Source organism: Anguilla anguilla, chromosome 14, assembly GCF_013347855.1.
Source record: "Anguilla anguilla isolate fAngAng1 chromosome 14, fAngAng1.pri, whole genome shotgun sequence".
Taxonomy (NCBI): Eukaryota; Metazoa; Chordata; class Actinopteri; order Anguilliformes; family Anguillidae; genus Anguilla; species Anguilla anguilla.
In genome coordinates, this window is record NC_049214.1 from 38,467,911 (window position 1) to 38,487,231 (window position 19,321).

Sequence of the window (19,321 nt, forward strand, 5' to 3'; positions counted from 1 at the left end):
GGCATGACATGTTCAAACACCAGACTGGAAAAAATGAGGAAACCTTTTCCTCACGCAGATACAGATTTTTTGTAAACATTGTATAAACTAGTATGTTCCACATGCATTGCCCAAATTTTTCAAAACATTTTAATATGTTTGTACCTGGCTTTGATGAGTATCAAAGCCAAATGTAAATTTCTCCAACTGTTTGAGACTTTTATTTTGCCCATTTCAATATGAATGCAAAGATGACTCATAATTTCTAAATCTTCTTGTCGAGCGAAGAAAATGCGCAGTTTTCTTTTATAACCAAAAGGACCTATAAAAAAAAAAAACCCACAGAAAAATTAATACAGTTTTTGAAATTTACCCTGAGCCTAAAAGCTCACATTAGACCCCCGTTCAGAAAATCTGCTTCCATGGGAACGGCCCTCAAGAACCAAAAAGTGGACTTTTCTTTCTCTTTTATTTATTTATTTATTTATTTTATTTTATTTCAAATTTTTTTCAAAGGAGCCGGGCCGGTCGTGTCGCATCGTCTGTCCTTGTGAAGAACTGAAGGCCTTTTGACTCAGCGGATGCTACTCCCACATCAGAGGGGAAAGAAAGGGGAACCTTGGGAACCGAGCCTGAGAAAAGCGATTGGTGTGGAGTCACGTGACTCCGAAACGGCCTGTCTCTACGGCCCTGGGGCGCGAGGCAGGTCAGGGGAAGTACACGAGAGCACCGCCCGCCTGACTGACAAGGTGTCGCTTGTCTAACGGTGAAGGGGAGAGGGGCGGGGGGGGGAGTTGGGGTCATTTAAAGTTCTGGCGTGCCCCGTCTCGCCCGGTCTGCGGCTGAAACGCGTAGCGAGCGCGCGGTAAAGATGTCCGCCGGCCGTCGGGGTCCCGTCCCGTTAGAAATCCCGCCGCTTTTTTTTTTTTTTTTTGGAAAGAGCGAACTGGCCCGGCGGAACGAAGACACGCCTCGCTCTTGCGTCCGATCCCGCCCCCGCCGTCCAGCGTCCGGGGCCGCTGTCGCTCTTGGAGCCGCCGCTTTGAATTCTCCGTTTTCCATCCCTCGCTTTTCCCTGGCGCGCTCGGCGGGACGGCGCACGGTCGTCGGACGCCGGTTAAATTTTCAGGGCGCGGCCGGATTTTCCCTCCCCGCGAGAAAGCGAATAAAACTTTTTTGTTAAATATCAGCCGAATGTAAAATGTCATCAAATCACACCTTCGGGAATTGTCAAGTAAACAGACTTGTTCTTCAAAAAAAGATTAAAAAATGGTCTATTTACAATTAAAGAAATTCAGCTGGATGAACCTTTTAGACATCCTTTGTATGATCATTGAGCATTTTCCCTAGGTTTTTAATTTTCTTAATAAAACACTCGGTGCCTTTGAAGTGGTGCTTTTGTTTTCGGGAGAAGTGCCTCTGTCACTTTGAGAAACTGACACCATTGAGCGATTCAGTCCAGAATTATTCCTTACCTCTGGAGTGATAAGAGACCTTGCTTCTGAAAGTACCTCCTCACCCAGCCACGCAACACCGTGTCTGAATCCCCTGCACCAATCGCCAGCAAACCACAGGCACACAAGCCCGGTGCGTCACAATGCAGCAGCCAATCGGTTATTTCACGGAGCCGATGGCCTGGACAGGAGCACTGTTTTACTTGAGCTGATTGGCTGATTTGGTTGCCACTCAAATGATGCCGTGCGGCTAATTAAGCATCAAGGTCTGACGGTGTGTGCGGTAACACAATCCCAAAAAAATCTCTATGGTGGAGGCTTCCTGACATATGGCAAAAGACAACTTCTGTACACCAAACCCTAATGTGCCTGCAAGGTTGTCTCAATAATATGTGGCACATATGCCTTGACTTGAACTATAGAGCATCGCGGGGTTTTTTTTCCAATAAAAGACAAGTAGACGTCATCATCGGATTCGATGGACAACCAAGAGAGTGAGAGAGCACCGCAGGTGTAGTTGACACCTACATTAATTATTTATTTATTTATTTTTAATCAAGGCTTGAGTTTTACTTTAAGGCCTGAGCATTAAAAACACACTATTATATATAGTACAGTCATATATGCTCAAAGAAACTGTTTAAAAATATTGCATATACAATACAGTTAAAATGGCTGATTATTAATGAGTGCTAATGTTAGCACCCCTTCCCCTTGATAACTTGCGGATTTTGATCTGTATATATCAGATATTGTTCACTTTTGTACAACCATAGGAAAAACATAGTCCTCGCAGGGCACGTTAAAATGGACATTTTCCGCAAGAAGCAAAGATCCTCAACTGAGCCAAGATGTGAGCAAAGCATGACGCTGACACAGATTATGCCACTGTCAATCACTCAGGGATCTGTTGGAATGCCTGAATACAGCACAAGTTCCCAAGGCTACCCTGCTATCCAACATATTGTCTCCTCCCCTTTATTACTTTTACATGTGTCTAATAGTGCAATTACTAATACTTAATAAAGCATTAATAACGGAATCATACTTCCTTATTAATACATTGATGTTACTCCCATGTTAATGTTTCTGAATATGATATTTCAAAGGAAGCCTAGGCTTTTTAGTCTGAGAAATTTCATTCAAGGTCATAGTCTTCATTGGTAAAACCGTATTCTCAAATTGAAAGTGACAGCAAGATCATTAAGGAAGAGTGTTTGACTGAAGATGTATATGACAGGGGTTAAACCATAGACTACATATTTCATTTATCCTCAATGAGGGATTGAATCTTACCCTCAGGCATAAACACATTTACAATACATAATTAATTAATGAAGCAAAAAATAATGAAGGAGCACGCATGTTATCATCACTTAGTTTGTGTTTTGTGCGGAACCATTCCCCAAAAAAAAATAATAATATGAGCTGATAAAACATTTACGGATGAAATATGAAAACTGTGCAAAGACACATAAATGTACCGTGTTATCTACGAGCCATCTGACCTCGGGGCTATAACTTTCTGCCACACAAGAAATTAGGTGATCTTCTCAAAAAATACCTTCCCAGACTCGTTAAAAATATCTGATGGCTCTGAGTAAAGTGCGATGTTTAAATTGCTCAGTGGAGCATTTAGACGGAGTCGAGGCGATTACTGGAATAGCTGCTGAATTTTTAAGCGGCAATAGGCCCGTCTTGCGCAGCGACGCACGATCTCGCTACGCCTAACGATCGTTTCCTGGGGTCCCGCCAATTATCGAGCCCGCTCCTCTAACCAGCTTGCTTTTCTTTTTCCCCTCTTCTTCTTTTTCTGATTTCCTTCCCTGGAAGAAAACCGCCAGGTACAACACAGTGGCAACTTCGATAAAAGTGTGCGGTATGTCTTAAGAAAGCAAACAGCGGGGGGGTGGGGATACGTTTTGTGGAGAATGGATTTGTGGGGAGAAGTTGAGTTTACTGGACGCACCACGCCTTTGTGCTGTTGCCGGCGTGGCGGGTGTGGATTAAGTCTCCCGGTTAGTCCAGAAGGGCTCACCTCTTTTGCCGCATGAAAACCACCAGATGCCGACTCATCCCCCTTTCATACAGTAGCTCTGATTAAAGGAAATATGGCCGACTGTGGTGTATGAATGAGAGAGAGAGAGAGAGAGAAAGGGAGAGGGAGAGAGAGAGAGAGATTTAAAAACACCTTTTATTGGGACATTGTTCAATCACAGAAATGACTGTACTTCAAAATAAAAGAACAGACAAGGTAACGACAAGAAAAACAAACAAACAAACCCAAACAACCACCACAGGCAGAGAGAGAGAGAATAGATACAGAGGGAGAGAGAGAGAATGTCAATTTTATTTATTTCCTGCATGACACATAATTTCTGTGCAAACGCTTAGTCGCTCTTAAAAGTGCACCCCCGTAAAAGCAAACTGACAGATATGACTTTCTTAATATTTTTTTCCCCACTGGAGAACCTTGTGCCATGGCACTCAGATTCTCCCTGGTGTTACTTGGGGCTGGTCGTGGTTAGCAACCAGGCCGGGAAACGCAGAGAGGGGGAACCAGGCTTCTTTTGGGCAATGGTGCCTGTGAGCCAGCCTGGGGGGGGCAGCTGAGTACCTCCGCTCATGCTGTGGCGGAGCGCTGGGTTGGCTGTCGAACCCCTCTTCTGGATGAGATGAGTCGCTAAAGGCAGGAACTCGCTCTCTACGGCCATTTAAGGTCCCACTGTGGCTGTGACAAAAGCAGTGTCTTGGACAGAAGACCCTCTTTCTTCATCTACGCTGTAGCTGACTGATCAGTGCAAACCCTTCCATTGCCCAAAGACTCCGTTTCCCATCATGCACTCTCAAAAAGGATATGTTGTGTTACTACTTTAGTGTTACAAATATACTATTTGTGTGTTATAAAGGGAGACTTTTTTTAACACAGACGGTACTTAAAGTAACAGAAATGTGCTGGCCTTGAACACACATGGAGGTGTGTTAAAAAATGACACATTTTTAATTGTTTTTAACACATCTGTTTTTGAGAGTGTAGACACCGTATAAGACAATCACACTCTCAGCTGGCCTTCCTGGCTAAAAAAAAAAAGAACTTGTAGCTGTCTTTCTTGAACACCGTGTTGTCTACCTGAAGGTAGCTGATTACCTACTCTGGAGTTCCTGTTTTGCTCGGAGCTAAACAGTGATTGACAGCCCTCACCCCCACTGATGTGAGCCAGCACACCGGCCTGCGTGCGTTTTCCCTTCTCCACTAAAAGTCGATTCATTTTCTCTCCGATGTAGACAAGATAAAATCTTATTTCTAATCAGCTGTGATCGGGTATAGCATCAGTTAGTAAAGGACAACATAACATGGTTTGTTTGCCGTATGTCAGCAGAACAAAAGAGCTATCGATGGATGGGAAAACTGCAAAACATAACATAATATAACACAATAACGAGAACAGGCCATTCAGCACAACAATGCTCACCATTTTCCTGACTAAATAAGTGCTCTGATTACCTACAGACTAGATAGTATCTAACACCGTATCAAGCCTGGTCTTGAAAAGCCCCAGAGTTTCTGCCTCTTCTACGTGACCTGGCAGGCTATTCCACACATTGACTATTCTCTGTGTGAAAAAAATCCTCCTAATGTCTGTACAGAATTTATAAGCAGTAGTGTATTACAACAAAAACATTGGGAAAACACTAAAATGATTGTGAATAAGACTGCTGATAAAGCAGATTTTAAAAAGTGCCAGGATTTACTCAATGCAGGGCTATTAAATTTATTTAAATGTTCTTTAACACACTTTGTTTAAATGTATACCAGGAATATATGCCCCCCCCCCCCCCACTCATTCATGCATATGTTCATGACGTTTAAAAAAGTTCAACCTAAACGTTAAGCAAAGACACTTATTTGAATGATTAATGGGCCTTAGTTGCTGCACTTGCCCTGCAATGTGATATATCGTCGGCACCGTTCGAGTGAAAATCGGAGAGACCAGAACACATTCTGAGAGATTATTTATCCATCAGACGTGATGAAAGAGGTGTGATTCGGAAGATAAACAGACTCACACGGAGGTCTCAGAATTCGCAGCCTGACGATATCGTCGATCGTAATATTGATTTTTGTTTTTATTGAGATGTCATCGTTTTCGCTGGAAGAGCGGATCGGGTATGCACGGTCAAACTCCGCCGCGTGTCCCCGGCTTCATATCCGCAAGTTTTGAAAACTCGGTAAACAGATTCATCAGCGACTCCCCGAAGTCTGCGAAAACACATTTGTTTTTGTCTCTGCCACCATTATCTGTCGCGGATTACGATTCATCCATCACTGTGTGAAATGGTTGTGCTGGCTTTAAATTTATTATTATTATTTTTTTTGAAAGTTCATTCTGTTCGGAAGAGGCCAGCATCAAGCAAATCTCTGTCACTGACTGAATTTCCAATGAGAGGGAAGGGGAGGGGAGGGGGAGGGGGAGGGTCTGATTAAAACTGCCTACTTCTAAGAACTGACTCTTACAAATCCCGACATGGGCAGCAATGCCACAGTTTTTTTTTTGCATGTGGTCTGTAATGTGCGTCAATTGAGTCAATATGTGCTATATTAATGTCATTGATACAAACAATTTAAACCCTCCTTTGCTAAACATATGTTCAGTAAATTAATCATGAAATATTTTAGTGAAGATTTTAAGTAAAGATTTCACTCTTAATGTTTGACCCAGGAAACCTGAGCTGATGAGTTCTTTTTGAAAGTCGACAGACGCAATGAGCATTTTCAGTTTTTTTTTATCACTGCTGAGATTTCTGTCCAAATGCACAAAAAGTTGTATTTTATCAAACAGCCCACGGGTTTATGAAATTATTTTTCGACAGAGTACATAGGTAGCGTGGCCTTCAGACACACATAAAAGGATGCCTTGAGCGAATTCGTTACCGTACAGAATCACCCACAGTTAGCCACGTAGCATGCGGTGCCTCCAGAATGTTCTTCATACGGCACGCCTTCGTGCTAATCGAATTGGGGGCGTAGCGAAAAAAACATATTAGAAATATGGTCACGTGCTACAGCTAGTTAGCCACTGACCTGCATTGGCTCGGCCATTAATTAAACACACGCTGCATCACAGAAGCAGATTTAATTGAACTGTTCTGGTAGTGCAAATCAGCATTTCATTGCGTTCATTTGATTGACAAGGAGAGCAAAGGTGGAGAAGGGCAAGGTCTCTGATGCGGAGATGAGAGATGTTTTTGTGGGTGCTGTTAAAATTTGAAGTAGAGTAGTTCTGCTGCAGAAGAGGCAATTACAGTAATGATAAAAATGCATAATACCTTCTTTTTTTTTTTTTAGAATGCCATAGCAATTATCCTACCTTGGGATAATGTGTGCAGTTTTTTTTAAAATATATTTCTACGTATCCATTATACAGCTGGATACTTCCTCTCTATGAATCCATCGCTGTACAAATTCTCCCTTCCGGGATTTGTGCCTGCAATCCTCTCATTATGAGTCCATTTCTGTGACAATAGATTATATGCATTTAAAAAGAGGTTTATTAAAGATTTTTTAATATCGGACTTATTTTATGGCTTTTGTGCCGTTAATACTGTGCATGTGATTGTACTCTACGTTTGCAAATGTGAATGAAGCCGCATGTACAGTAAATTCAACTACAGGCCTTATTACTTTACAGAATATATGCATAATATATATAACTTGCAGTGAGAATAATTGCTGTATTCATTTTCTAGTTCATAATAGCAGGTTATTTCCACCCATACCCTCTACTGTAAATAGTATCTCCTTGTGTCCCTGTGCATTGTTATTGTGAGATTCTGTGGAGGTCTATTTTGAAAAGCAGATAAAACTAAGGTTAAGCATCAGGTGTGTGTGTGTGTGCATGTTCGTGTGTTAGTATGTGCATGTGTGTGCATCCGCTTGTGCATGTGTGTGTGTGCGTATGTGCATGTGTAAGTATGTGCGTGTGCGTGCATACGTGTGTATATGTGTGTGTGTACCTGTGCGTGTGTGTGTGTGTCTGTCTGTCTGTCTATCAGGTGAATTATAATGCATCTAGTCGCAGAGCTCTTCGTGACTGAAGGCAGATTTTTATTTTTGAGTTTTTCCGTGGCTAAGCTTCAGAACGGTGTGTGCTGTTGTCTCTCTGGTTTCATACACATTCAGAGCCCAGCCCAAAGACAAAAGTACAAAAACGGTTTTTAAAAAAATGAAAAAATACTTTGGGATAGTCTCAGATATTTATGATACTGAACTTACTGGCAGAATGTGAGGAAAAATAAAATGATACTGCTGTTCTTGTCACAAAAACACAAACAGCACATTTTCAGATTTTTTGCATTGCAGACATACTTCATACCATTGAGCATGAACGAGTCTGTCCTTCCCTGCAAAATGGAGTCCATCTTTGAGGTATTCGCCCCTGAAGAATCGCATATCTTTCACATGACCTACCTGGTCTGGTTTCCTGCATCGGAGCACTCGTCTGTCAGAATTATCCCACGTGAGAAAGTCAAACGCGCAGCCTCCATACCTGCGGCTGCGTGTCTGTTCTGAGCACAGTGCCTTCTGCAGAAACGCCAGTTACCGATTCCAAAGATTCGCAAGCAATTGCAGTGGACAGACACACTCATTTTCTCATCAATCAAAAATAAGTGATTCCACAATAACTGACGCCTGCTTCTTTTGCACACAGAAGAGTAAAGAAATGCATGTTGGCCCTTTGAACTGACAGTCAATTAAATGCATGTGTCGCTGCTGAATTGCAAGTGGTCGTTTCCCTTGAGTTGTTAATTTGTGAGATGGACATCTAAGATCGTTTGTCTAGAGGAGGCGGTGATGATGATGATAACTGTCGAGCATGATTAATTAGATTTAATTAAAGTTACAGCCAGCCCACGGTGCGTTTGAGGCATGCAAAATTATATAAAAATAGAAACTCGTGAGATAATAGCCTCTTGTCCTCTCCCCTATCGAAGCCACAAATCATATACAATGTTGATTTATCTCAATGTCTATTTTGCTCTCTCTCTCTTTCCCTCTCTCTCTCTCTTTCTGCATGTGCGTTTGTGTCTGTGTGTGTGTGTGTCCACCATTCATAAATACAGTACATATACGAATGAAAAAAATCTGTGACTACACACCAGTCATAAATAATGTATATTTAGTACCTCAGAGATACACATCTCTGAATTCTGGACAGGCTGATCAAACAAGCATGGATTGAACCAAGGATGAGCATTTGCAGACATTCTTTATCAAACTCAGAATTATTAAACACACAGGAACTGAGGAACTGAGGTGAGCAGTAGATGGAGTCACCCTCTTCAAATACCTCCTCTTCTTCTATAAGTGTGTTGTGGTGAAGTTTCGGAGTATGCATTAATTACATTACATTTATTTTGGCAGATGCTTTTATCCAAAGCGACACACAATACGTGCATACCGAAGGTCATTGAAACAACTACAAGACAAAGGTCTGATAAGGTACAATACTAATTTTGTAACAGTTATTAATAGCCATAAACACATCAAGTCCAGTTCACATAGTGAACCTTACTCTGACCTAACCTATGCCAAGTCAAACTAGGAGGCATTACAAGCTACAATATCAAGACGATAATAGAAAGTACAGTAAGTGCAGGATGGGGGTGCATGTAACACGAGTGCATCATGTGACATAAACAGTGCAGTTGTTTGCAGAATTAAACACATTTTAATGCATTGTTTGTCACATTATCAGACACATTTTCTTTTTAGCAATGAAAATTTTCCGGTGAGCTAATCGGAAGCTGTCTGCTCCTTGGCAAATCGCTGCTCCTTTTCCATGTTCCAAACCCAAGTACTCCATCTACTTTCTTCTGCAAGTTGACCAATGACATTTGGAAGACTTTCACTTTTACCGCTTTTTCCAATTATTGTTAAGCCATGAACAGTTGTTGTCGGTCAGATGCAAGGTGGCTAGCATTTGTGATGACCTAGATCAGCTTGAAATGGCCCAGGATTATCTTGTCATCGTCTGGCACATTACGTCTTCTCTTGAACAGGCAGAACTGGAGGTGCTCCAGCAGCCTAAATTTTCGACCTTTTTACTTTCTTACCTGTCACAGATGGCATAATGCATTTAAATAAAGTTTCTACCTCTTGAACATTTTGCCTCTGGGCTTGGACTCTGGTGCATCATGGGACACCATTCTCCTCCGTTTACCTCTGTGGCTTCACTCGCTCGGCCTTGTAACCTTTGATTGTTTGTGAGGTCTCTCTTGGTCTTTTTTTCACAGGCCCAAGGTCCCCACTTACCTGCTTGATGAATTCAATGCCTCTGCAGTACAGGCTTAAAACTGAGACTAGATTTAGGCCTGTCTCTACTAACTGTGCTAACTCTACACAACAGTGTTGGCTGAGGATTCCAGGGAATTCAGTGCTTTTCTTTACTAACAATTTTCATAATGGCTGGCTTTAGAATTTCCATTGTAAAAAGATTCACCTCTGTCTTTGTGGTCATATTGTCATTTTTTAAAACTGCAGGACAGGTGTAAATGTCTTTCTGTGGACATATCATATTATCAAAATGAGCAAGTCGATATCAGCGATACTGGGGTGCAAGTAAGTATAGATTTTTTAATTTAAAAAAGGCACAATCAAAACGACATCGGACATTAGCTGTGAGCATGTACTGAGCATTCAATATAGACATAACAGTCAGCCACCCAGCTTTTTTATTGGGCAAAAAGGCTCCCAAAGCAGTTGATAAAAGCAGCTAATTGAATAATCCTACGCACCCGAAAAATTTACCTTTATCTGGATATTGTCATTTTTTTAACAGTTCATCATGACAACATAAATCTAGAAAATTTATATTGTGAAGGACGCATTTTTGACTTTCCATTCTCAATGTTTTTTTCCTGCATGGAGATCTGCATGATCAACTACATAGGAATTAATCAGTGAAATCATCATGGCATGCTAACAGGTGTTGCCAGACTTCCGTTTTTCAAACCGGGATGTCTGGTTTTCAAGTTATTTGTGCAGGTGTGAATGACACCCCGAATTGGCGCCTCAGCCTGATGTCAGTTCAGAGGGGGACCCCACTGGTCCGACAGCTCCCCACCTCGTTCACAGCTATCTTTCCATCTGTGCATGTGTCCGGTTTTGAATCATTCTTAATCTGGCAACCCTAACACAAAGCATTGTGATGTCATGACGTGCTAATACAAAGCACTGCAATGTTGTGGTATGCTTACACAAAGCACTATGATAATTCAATTGAATGCACCTTACCACATGAGCTTACACAAAGCACTGCTGTATTCGGGTTGAATTTACCTTAATGCATGTGCACTGTTATTTCCAGTCGCTGTATGACTGAATTGAAGGAAATGCATTTCAGCTGAGTGGCCGGTAAGTGCACTGTCCCGTTGGGCCAGTGCATGGCAGTTGCTGTAGATTTGTATGTACTTCAGCATTCATTTCCATTCACTGTGTTCCAGTCATGTGGACAGCATTGTTAAGCTCTTTCTCCTGTTCCCGTATTTCCGTGCAGAACCGGAGAAATCACAGATGTCTCGATTATGGTTTTCATTGCACAGCCATTTAGAGGAATTGTTGTACACAAATGCGCTTATTTTTCGACATCATGTTGTGTTAGCCTTTCAAGCACGTTCTAAACCTAGAGTTCTATACAGTCTACTACACCTGTGCTCTCTCCCCCTAGCAATGACTAATGAAACAGAAATTCCGCAATTAAGTACACCAATGAAGATATCAGTCTGCCTGTTTGCATACAGGCGTTCTATTTTTGCATTTAGTCCCGCGCAAAATTTAATTGAGCATGAATGTAATTATGCAAATGAGTACAAGTGTGAATATTTTCTTTATTGGAGAACTAAAAAAAAATACCCTGAGATTTGTATGCAATGAATTCATTTGTATTTATCAAAAAAATATATAATGTGCATTTAACAGGCTGATATACTTATCTGGAAAAAGAACAGGGAAGGCAAAAGGTATATGTACATCTACAATCTTACAAATGTGTAACAAGTAAAAACTTGAAATAAATGACAGAGGAGAAGCATCTTTAACAGTGAAGCAGAGGCAAAAGGCTCCGTGAAGCAGAACAGGAGACATTAAAATGTCTAAACAAACATCAGAAAAAAAAAAACTTGCAGTGACAACACCGTCTACTTTGGACACCTCAAACATTCACCTTGGCAACTTGCGAAAAGTAAAATGGGAGGTTTTTTTTTTTTCTTGTTTCTTTCGAGGCTGACACTTCTTTCGAGCCGGAAAAAAAAAAACGACTTAATCAAGCACGGGAGTACCAAATCTCTCGCGCTGTGACGGTCTTGCCGAGCGCGATCGTTCGTGTGCGTGCGCGAACGTCGCGGCGATCCGTGCGCAAACACTCCCGCGCTCGCTGGCAGAATTCTCACGGAGCGGAGAAAACCGCGTTCATTCCTGACACGCGCAAACGCTGTTAATAAGTGAAATCTTGTCGGGTGATATAAACAAGGAATTCAATCTATGCCCAACATGTGTTCGGCGTGAATTTCCATAGCAACCCAACTGCAGTCAACCGGGCGCAATCCCAGACGGTGCTCCGAACATCTTTTCTGCTCGCTGCAGATTTAACTCACCCACATTCAGACTCGCTGCAACGATGTGTGACCGTGGATTCATTATGCAATATTATATATACCCACATTATTAAAGCATTTCCTCATAACTACACCAAGCCTGCATGGGGTGCCTGATAACTAATTAAGTCACCAGTGTCGTTTTTTTTTCATTGGAGAGAGTGCATTCAAGAGCAATAAAATTATAATATTTCTCATTTATAGTAATAAGGGCTCAATATTCATGGACAGTACATTTATTTCACATACACAAGCATATTAAAAAATCTGATAGGTTTCAGTACTGTTATACTCTTGGCCCTAGTCTTGGCCTACTCTTAACTTGGACTTACAATCTTCACAAACAAAGCTGATGACCAAATCTTACTCTCTGATCTGAGTTTGTGATATACTGTAAAGATTGAACACTTGCATGTCCTGGTGAGTGAAACTAAAGAGGGGCAGACTGGCACATTTTAAATGAACAGAAGCTCAATATGTGGTCCATGTGGATCTGTTCTACAGCCCCAGTGATCCACATGGATATGTTCTACAGCCACAGTGATCCACATGGATCTGTTCTACAGTCACAATGATCCACATGAATCTGTTCTACAGCCACAGTGATCCACATGGATCTGTTCTACAGTCACAGTGATCCGCATGGATCTGTTCTACAGCCACAGTGATCCGCATGGATCTATTATACAGCCACAGTGATCCACATGGATCTGTTCTACAGCCCCAGTGATCCATATAGATCTGTTCTACAGCACCAGTGATCCACATGGATCTATTATTCAGCACCAGTGATCCACATGGATCTGTTTTACAGCACTAGTGATCCACATATATCTGTTTTACAGCACCAGTGATCCACATGGATTTGTTCTACAGCCCCAGTGATCCACATGGATCTGTTTTACAGCACCAGTGATCCACATAGATCTGTTCTACAGCACCAGTGATCCACATGGATCTGTTTTACAGCACTACACAGCCTGAACTGTGCAGTAAGTTTTTTCAAGTTCAGCACTACTCGGCATATACTTCCTTCAGGATAGGAAGGAGGTGAAATGGGTGGAGTACTTGGCCTGACACTAGTGGGTCTGACACTGGGTCGGACAATAACAGGCAGGTCATTACATTACATTACATTTATTTAGCAGACGCTTTTATCCAAACCGACGTACAAAAGTGGTCGTTGGAAAACTACAAAACACAGGTTCAATAAGGTGCTCATTTCGTACAGTTATTTCTAGCCAAGAACACAGTTCAGTTCACACAGTGAACACTATTCTGACCTAACTTATGCCAAGCCAAACTAGGGTCACTGCAATTGTACCCAGGAAAAGTTATTTTAAAATATCTACTGAATATCTAACTTAAATATATCTAACTGAAGCAATTAAGTATATGAAAACATAATTGTCCTTTGAGACGAGGGAATTGGCAAAGGAAATAAATGATGTAAAAAATAATGCTAAATTTTACTCACCTTCACTACATCAGCAGTGTCCAGTACGGGGATATGCAGAGAATACAGTAGTTACTCCCATGTTTATTATGTTGTGTGTAAAGGGGATGGGTGTAGCTGTTATCTGACACCAACAGCAATGAAGAATGAGTGATCCAGGGGAGATACAGATCGACATCTAATTTACTGTACTGTAACCTTCGGCTCAACTTCCTGTTCAACTTCCTGTTCAATCAACAATATATTATTATGCAGGCACAGTGCTCAGTTAGTGTGTCTCCGTACTCTGCATATACAACACAAAGTCGCACTTATGGTAATTGCTGCATAAGGTACACGCTCATAATGGAAACACAAAACTCTTTGGCTAACATTAGCTTTGATGATTCAGCAATGATGTGGGCGGGTCCTAGTCGTACATAATGGTGCGTAGGCGGCCATGATTAAATAGTGCCGGAATAGTGAGCTGTTCTACACTGAAAAGAAACAATTAGAGGCTTTTTGAATGGCAGTGGAATGCAGTACCCTTACCGCTACAGTTATGCACAGCTGGGGTTTATCGATAATCAGCCAAGTCATTGGCCTGCACTCAGTCAGCTGATTTCTCCTTAACTTTAATTCTTAAAAGAATGTCGGTCTAACTTTCATTTCCCCAATGCAAGCACAATTGTGCTCGTAAAAGGGAGGTTTAAAAAAAAAAAAAAACTTGTATTTAAATGTAGGTGGCAGTGTTTAATAATGGTTAGGGACTTGGCTTATAACTCACAGGTTATGGGTTCGGTTCCCAGCTGCGGCGTAGCAGTTGTCCTCTTGAGCCTGGCACTTAAATGGAATTGCTTCGGTAAATATCGGGCTGTATAAATGAACTGTATGTAAAAGTGCAATTCTGTAAGTCACTCTTGATAAGAGAGACCAGGCCATTGTTTGTGCCAGGCCTGGCCATAAAAGCATAGTTTGCTGGCACTCGTTTTGTCTTACTTTGGAAAGGGGGGGGAAGGTTAAGAAAAAAAGATAATGCGATTTTTGGTTGCTTTGAGTCTTTTCTTGACCTTCTTTGAAGCCTGCTCTGTTCAGCTCTGCTCCCGGAACCCCCGGTTAAGTGATCTGGAACATCTTCTTGTTTTGTTCGCTCACGTCATTTTGTTTTCTTTCTCCCCACACTCAGGAAAAGGTTAATAAAATGGCCCCGTGGAGGCCGCACTCGAGTTTGTGCTTCTGCTCAATCGGTCTCTATGGTGGATCTGTCTGACCTCATCTCCCAGGGTGCCGTTGGGCGATGTGAGCACGGTTGACTGCTGTAGATATGAGACTGGCAGCAAAAGTGACGTGACCCAATCAGACCTCTGCCTGCAGTGGAGCTGGTGCATATGCTGCAAGTTTCATGTGGACAGGTAATAAGTACTGAGTGAGTGTAAGGTGTAGCAGAGGTGTGGCTGTGTGGTGGCTGACCAGCACATCTTCCACACTATCGTTATGTGTGTGTGTGTGTGTGTGTGTGTGTGTGTACATGCATGTATTTGTGTGAGTGAGTGATTTAATGAGTTAGTGAGCTAGTAAGTGACTGACTGAGTGAGTTATTGAGTTAATGAGTGAGTGAGTGAGTGAGTGAGTAAGTGAGTCATTGAGTTAGTGTGTAAGTTAGTGAGTGAGTGACTGAGTAAATTATTGAGTTAGTGAGTGAGGGAGTTACTGAGTGAGTTATTGAGTTAGTGAATTAGTGAGTGAGTGACTAAATGCGTTATTGAGTTAGTCAGTAAGTTAGTGAGTGAGTTACTGAATGAGTTATTGAGTTAGTAAGTTAGTGACTGAGTGACTGAGTGACTAAATGAGTTATTGAGTTAGTCAGTAAGTTAGTGAGTGAGTGACTGAGTGAGTTAGTGAATTAGTGATTGAGTGACCGAGTGAATTAGTTAGTTTCCCAGTTCTGTAGGGCAGGGGTGGGCAGCCCGGGAGAGCCATAGGGTCTGCTCAGTTTTTGATTGTAAGTCAGCGACCATTTCAGACACTAGATACTAGATGAAGTGAGTTAGCTGTGTACTCAGCAGCATGAACTGATCCATTAAGCACAGAGAACCACAGAAACGCACCAGCCCCCACAGCTCTCCAGAACCGGAGTGCTGACAAACTGCATTTGTTCATAGCATCGCCTTTTATTTTCACTCTAAAAATAGGAGCCAGTCTCTTAACTTCATGTTTAAAACATGTTCTACGGGACGCGTCGAACCTGTACTGCTGAGATGAGTTGAGGAAATCCGGCAATAAATCTTGTCTTCAGAATTCAGGTGACATGACAGTCCCACAATCCCCTGGGGCAGGTAGCGGAATTGCAGCCAGTGAATATTTGCTCAAGCAGTGTTTGTCCAATACAAACGTTAAATTGATGGGTACAGTGAATATAGAGGATGGATAGGGCCAGAGAAGCAGACAATGGAGAGACTGAATGCAAAGAGCTGTTGAGGTCAGCGTTTGTGTGTTCACCTCAATGACGGATGCCTAGTTGGGCCAAAAAGGTTAAGCCACTTTCACGTGGATCTCCGGTCTTTTAAACCCAAGAGCTCGACTCAAACAGAACCCAGCCCCTGTAATTACCAGCAAAGCCTTTCCAAAAAAAAAATCTTTAATTCCTCAGCTTACACTTTAGTTTAGACTGAATCCAAACATGAATGGTTATTAATTTGAAAAAGTTTACATTTTTATTAGATTTCTTGTGTCAACTCCTTCTAAGAATAAAAACAAGAAAATAAATGAATCGTTTTATTTGAGGTAATTAAAAGGCTAAATCAAAAATAGGGAACTGGGAAACAGACAAGAGCGCACGTACGCAAACAATGGCGAGGATATTATTGGTTCAGCAAACAAAGGCACCGAATAAATAAAGAAGCGAACCACAAATTAATCACAGAAAACGCGACTGATTAGATGGGATTCTTTTTTTATGTAGATGATGAAAGAGGCGTTGCGAGGCTGTTCGCCGGATCATAAGAGGTCTGCATTCACGCGGAGTGCGAGACGTGTGTGAGACTGCAATTAATGTGGCCCGGAAGCTTTGTTTCCGGAGGTACACAGAACCCTCTGTGCTCCCGCGTTAGCGTCCCCGAATTAGCACTTGAGCGCATTGTGTTATTGTTTCCTTCGCCGAACGTTTTCGGCAACTCCCACCGATCCATTGTGCCGCCCCGCGCAGAGTTAATTAATTCACCCCTGCCGCTATGATGCACCTGGAGTTTTCGCAAATCCGCCCTGCAGGAGAAGAACAAAAAGATGGGGTGATAGAGGGAGAAAAAAAAAGTCCTCTTTATAGCCGGTTATCTCTTGTATCTAAGTTTGAGCGGTTTGCGAAACAAGTTAACCCACAAACTGGGGGACTTTTAAGCCCGCGTGGAGCTGTAAACTTGGAGGGCAAGCAGATTCTGGGATTAGTTGACGGGGTGGTGAGAGATGGGTACGCATAATGATCGTGAGGTAATTAAGCGGAGGGAAGAAGTGGTGGGTAGAATACATGAAGACTGGCACCAAAACTTGAATCTCTTTAATTATGATAAAATGCGGCGTCTGGAGAAATGGCGACTTAATTAAGGCCTTAAAACTCCATTTCTGTCTTTCTGCCCGTCTGAATAATCCAGCATCTGCTTATCTGCTGGATTCTGGTTCCACTGCTCCAGATCCAACATGAAAGACCTTTTATCCCACAGGTACAGGTCTGCTCTCTCTCTCTCTCTCTTTCTCTCTCTCTCTCATGAGTAATTGACTCATTGAAAATGCATCCATCACTGAACTTGTCCTAATCCATACTATATAGGACTACAAATCATAAGAAATCATTATTTCACCTACGCCAGCGATGAATCTGTAGCAGGTAGCAGTTATTGGCATACAATTAACAAAGCGTTTTGGCAAACAGTAGTTAAGGGTTTAAGTGTACTAGACCCTTCAGAGTTTAGTGTTCCTGCACACTGAAGTGCTTAATTTAAATCACTGACTGGCTAAAGTACCTCCACACCCAGTTTCCAGGGCCTAAATTGGCCGGTAATTGAAAGGGAATCACAGAAACTCCCTCCAGGACTGGAGGTTTGAGAACCCTGCTTTCGAGGTGCCCTTCTCCCGGGGAAACAAGGACAAGGAACGTGCTTCAGTTACTGCCAATTCTACCGGGGAGAAACTAAAGCGAGCGGGCCCTCTGGTTCTCCAGGATAAGCCTTAGCCAGGAAGCGAATGGGGCAGTGCCAAAGGAGAATGGAGCATTAAAAACATGCACCGCTTTAAGGTTTCCGCCCGCGTCATCGGGAACCTTTATTTATCATTACCTTGCATTCAAGCGGCTATTTCGTCGACATCCTTTAAGTGCGAGATCGGATGAGCCTGAGAGCAGGCTGTCTTGCACACGCTCGCACGGATACACTCTGGGGAGGCCGGGGAGCTGAAATGGCACTTTTGGTAAAAAAGAAGAAGCTGGGTTCCGAAAGTAGCTGGAGAAATGGAGGGAGACGAGCGACTCTCAGAGCGCGATTAGGGTCGTTTTGGCGGTAAACGAAACAGCCGGTTTGGCGGAGGTGGCTCAGACAGGATAATGCCTAAATCTTTGGAATGATTACATTGTCCCTTGGCAAAAAAAGTGTGAGGAGGAAGAGAGAGAGAGAGAGAGAGAGAGAGAGAAAGAGAAAGAAAGCATGGCAGATGTGTTATGAAGCTTCAGATGTAGCCTATATATCCTGCAGACCTGGTTTTCAATTTTACTCTCAAAGAATGGCATCTACGGCTGCTGGGTGGATCATTCGGGTAAGCCACCCTGCTGTGGTGCATGGAGGAGCCCCACAGTATCGGATCAAAATAGCACAATTTGAATTTGAGAGTTTTATTCTTTATGGCCCGCATAAATATTTCTGACATTTCTGTGGCTTAAGATGGTAAACCCTCCAAGCATGAAAAGCATAATTAAGAAAAATGAACAGCGTGTTAAAATTCTGGGCTTGCGACTGTGTTTGTAATGAAAGCCAGCGTACACAGAGGGTCCCGAGTACCGCGCTAGAGAACCAGTGCATTGTGCAGGCCTCCCTGACTGTCCAGTAGGCTAATGAGCGATTTGCCGTTTTACAGATGAGGCTCAGGGCTGCTCACTCAGACTGTTTATTACCATGGCTAGGCCTGCCAGAGAAGAGGAGACATAACATATGTCCCAGAATTCCGAGCGGCGTGTTAGTGCCTGGACGTAGCACTGCAGGCTGCGGGGGGAAAAAAAAGCAATTTCAGTCTGATTAATTCCCAAGGTCAGGGAACTTTGTCTTTCTCCGCACGGCGCCCCAGCGTGGGCCGTGATTGGACAGCCTGCAGGAGACCTGTTCCTGTTACAGCAGTGGACCAGGGACTGCCTTCGGTTGGCTGAGGCTTGCACAGGAGTTTACAGAGGATAGTTCTGCAGTCGAGGATTGATGAAAGCGGCCGGGATTGGTCAAAGGTCTCGCTCTCGGTCTTGTCGAGACCTGGCAAGACTGCTCTTGGTCTGGGTCTTGAGGATTCTTGTCTGGACTCCAACTCTGGTTGCTATATATTTTTTATTTATTTGCCTGTTTTTTTATTTTTATCATTTTCATAGCAGTTTTCAGCTTTCCTAATAAAAGCCAACTCAAACGATGCAGGAAGTGATAGTGATAGTGACAGTGTTGGAGGGACACACATTGAAGAACTACAACATGATGTCATTTCAGCAGCTTTCTCTGTTCAGGTGGGCTTGTGGGCTTGTAAGAGAATAGGGTGTGGCCCTTCTGGTAGTTTGTAAAACATG